At 45.1% G+C, this 3691-nt stretch overlaps 1 long non-coding RNA gene across 1 annotated transcript; it reads left to right on the top strand.

The window, feature by feature from the left end:
• Positions 1–513: 513 nt before the first annotated feature.
• Positions 514–2233, top strand: LOC149366259 (uncharacterized). The gene is made up of 2 exons (XR_016284839.1): positions 514–959; positions 2144–2233. It is a non-coding gene; the product is annotated as an uncharacterized LOC149366259 (long non-coding RNA).
• The last annotated feature ends 1458 nt before the right edge of the window (positions 2234–3691 follow it).

The raw sequence follows: 3691 nt of genomic DNA, 5'->3' as shown, positions 1-3691 counted from the left end.
ATGAATGGCGCATTAATAACTCCTAGTCCAGTTCATAAATCACAAACATATTTAGCAGGATTGTAGATAGTACCCATGTTGTTAATTCTTGAAAATTTCATTGAGCTACATGTCATAATTTTTTAGTTTTCATTGTCCAAAGTTGGTCGTAACCTAGAAACTGCGCTTTTTTGATCTGAGTTTTAGAAGCAAGTAAACGTCGTATAGGGAACAAATTTTGCACGCGAAATATTTAGGAAATATTCAAGGACCTGCTCAAGGCCGAATTTCGCTATGACAAACAGAACGGTATTACTGCGCCATTCAATTGCGCTATTTTTTGGTGCGCCGTAACCTCCGCAAAATACATCCAGCGCGAAAGATCACTGTTATATTCCAGGCTTTTTTGACAGGAACTGAAGTCGCTGGTCTTAAACTACCAGTGATGTAAATTTGGTTATGATAAACGACTCATGTTAGCTCGCACTCGCCCCGTTTGTTGGTCGACGGGGCTGCTGCATTTGATTCTCGCGGGCGTTTTGACTCAACAATGGAGTTCCGCCGGTCAACGACAGTGGCGCTGTCAAACATTTTGAAGCAAGACGTACGAGACAGTAACTATTGGGGTTTACTGAAACGTGTGCGCAGCGCCTCCCCTGTGTGTGTGACGCCCGCAACTCTCGCCCCGGTACTCTGTACCGGTACGGACGACTGACTACGCTGAAGCCTGTCCTGCCTTTCGGTCGCTTCTTCGGCTGCTCCGCAGGCTGTCATCGGCGTATCGTGCTGTTTTGCTTGTTGGTGTTTTTTTTTACTGTGCTTTTGTATTTATGTGCAGCGCCGTTTTTTATCACGTTATCTTGCCAGTTTTTTTGTGTGTAAAAGTGTCAAATGGGGAATCGGCGGCGATACCTTCAGCGCAAAAGGTCGACGATGACAAAGCTTCGTACGCGCATGGCTGATGTCAGGGCCAAACGCAGGTGAGCCATTCGGACCGCAATTTTGTTATTAGAATCTGCATTGAAGTCCCAACTGTACCTGTGTCGCGTGCGTGAGCTACCTCGTAGTGTGTGTTATCGAGTGCGGTTTTTCATGAACGCGTGTGCAAGATTACCAGTGTCACGGCACTGTGACATTTCGTAAGGCGCCTAGTCGTTTGCTCTTTTGCAACAATATAGTTTTTCTTTCCGCCCTCTTGTTATGGCCTCGTAGGTGAGTATATGTGAGGTAAAATCATTATAGAGGGTATTTTTGCTATAAACTTATCACTTGTTTCATACAAATGCTTGAAAGCTACACAGCCCTCCTTGAGTTGGGTGTTTTCCTTAGCTGAAAAGGCGCTGAAGCACATTTGTGGATGAATGCACTCTAAATATGCTTGTAATTGATTTTCAAATGTAACCGTTGAGATCCCTGCTATATGAAACATGAAACAGTGTGTTTTCATTTCTTTCCGCTTTATATTTTCAAAAATGTGGGGCTTTTATATGTCCGTTGCAACGGCACTGTTGAGTTGTTTCTTTTTCTCAAGTATAGCTTAGTTGGACATGCTGTACTTCTTATGCCTGCTCCTTTCTTCTGTTCTATAGCTGCGTCTTTTCTTTTGCTACTAGCCCGCTTGTGGCGTTCACTTTCCTTGGAAGCACAGTATCAATATACACTTTCAAGGGATATTCAACCTCACAGCTCACATTTTTCTGCTTGTGTGTAATGGATACAGCCTTCTGCTGGTAAGCTTTTTCTTCGTGAACTGCTGGTGACATCAAAACAAGCAGTGTATCATTGTTCCAGCAGCTTTGTATCACCCTGTATGGCGTAAGCAGAATATGTTTCTATCGTGCTCAGCAGGCTTTTATCCTAACATATCTGCTCTCATTGTTACAGTGGCAGCAAATTACTTAGATGTATGTAAGGACTTTTCAGTCCATTTGCTATGTTTATGCACATATTTTCTTTCCTTTTCCGTTACTGCCCTCACATTTTTGTGTGACGGGAGGTAAGCATATGTGTTTGTGTGTTACTGAAACACTAAGTCAATGGAAAGTAACTGCAATGGTTGAGCAGTAAAGAACAAGCTAATACCCACTTTTGAGCACTGACATTTCCTGTCACTTCCTGAAAATAGACTCACATATGACATTGGTATGGTCTTGTTTGCTTGCAGGCTGCCACCATGATGTGTGGGGGAGTTGTGCAAGGCATCTGAACGTGCTTAGCAGATGTTGCAATAAAATGGTCCTGTTTTTATAAGGAACATGCGTTTGTCTTTTGAAAATGCACATCAATGGAAGTGAATGAAGCCTTCTGCTTCTGCCTCTACCAGTGGCGAAGTGCATGTGTGGACAGTGCGATTTCACTAGCATTGTAGTGGCAAAGCATGCCCCCAAAATTATATGTCAATCACACACCGCAAGAAAAAAAGAATGCACGGATAACATTCTTGAAAGGTATATGGGAGCGTAGCTGGTGATATGCATGCGCGCAATGCAGCAAAAACAATGCCAGCATCTCTTGCCATTGTTTGCACTGCATGAAATACCAGTACTTTCCCTCAGCGGTGTGCAAACCACGGATACCGAAATCGTTAGGAATGCAATCAGTTGTCAGTCTCGACTACAGGGTATTATGATTCAAAACTAGCTCTTGTAAATGGCGGTTTCCGGAAGAGCTGCTCCACAATAGTACAGCGACATTTGCTGCGCATGGCGCTGCACGATTGCGCGTGTAGTGTCTAGATAGGAGTAGGTGAGTTGCATAAATATGGAAGTCTGCTATGGTGGGCTTGCTGCTCGCACCGCTGGCACTTGCCACGTGCCAGCGCAAGTGCCAATCTGCTCGCGGGTGCTCAAAAGCGGTGGTGTCCCTCATTGTTAGCCGTGGCTGGAATTCCGCTCCGGTCAAGAATGGAGAAAATTGTGCTGCGGGCGTGCGGGGCAGCTTGGTGTATGCGAGTGAGAGGGGAGCTTGCGGAGCGGGCGAGCGTAGTGTATGTGTGTGTGAGAGAGAGAGAGCGCGGTCGCCCTCTCCCGAAGTGCACGCCTCACGTGTCAGGTCGCCGGCAACTTTCGCGGTCCTTCCCACTGGCTGTATCGCCTCGCGTAATGGAAATACAAGCAGGAGGGAAGGTTTTCCCTCTCTCTCTACCCTTTGTTTTCCCCTTCACTGTCATCTCGCTTTCCATTTCCATCCCCCAGCCCCAGCTCAGGTGCTTCTAGACATGATAGCAGATGCCGGCGCTGGCAAGAATCCTTTTACCTTCTTTTTCATTTACAATAAAAGCCACTTACTACTACTACTCAGGATAGTTCCGTGAACACGAGGGGCCGAGCTTCTGGTGAAATTTATTGGAAACCGGTATGAAGTCCTTTGGCTGGGTGGTCTGTGGATGACATTGGTGAAAACATTTTGTCTAAGAGCTATTTTTCAGCAGATTTCGAAGCCCTCTCAGCAAAACCATCAAGGACTTCAGGATAATTCAGCAAGGTTATGTGGGAAGCAGGTTTTACATCGCGAATTGTTTTTTGACCTGGTTTACAAAGCGGGGAACATAATATGACGTTAGTGTCGATCCGTATTCACAAATTAGAAGAAAGACCATAAATATTTTCAAAATGGTGCTCGTCTACCTGATAAACATTTACGACCAGATTTTCATTAGCGTGGTTATGAAAAAACCCTAATTGGAAGGGTCCGGAACTCTACATTTTACCAG

This window comes from Amblyomma mixtum, chromosome 1 (assembly GCF_055824585.1).
Source record: "Amblyomma mixtum isolate Tamu chromosome 1, ASM5582458v1, whole genome shotgun sequence".
Lineage (NCBI taxonomy): Eukaryota > Metazoa > Arthropoda > Arachnida > Ixodida > Ixodidae > Amblyomma > Amblyomma mixtum.
The sequence above is the reverse complement of the archived record's forward strand: the minus strand, read 5'-3'. Positions and strand labels throughout refer to the sequence as shown.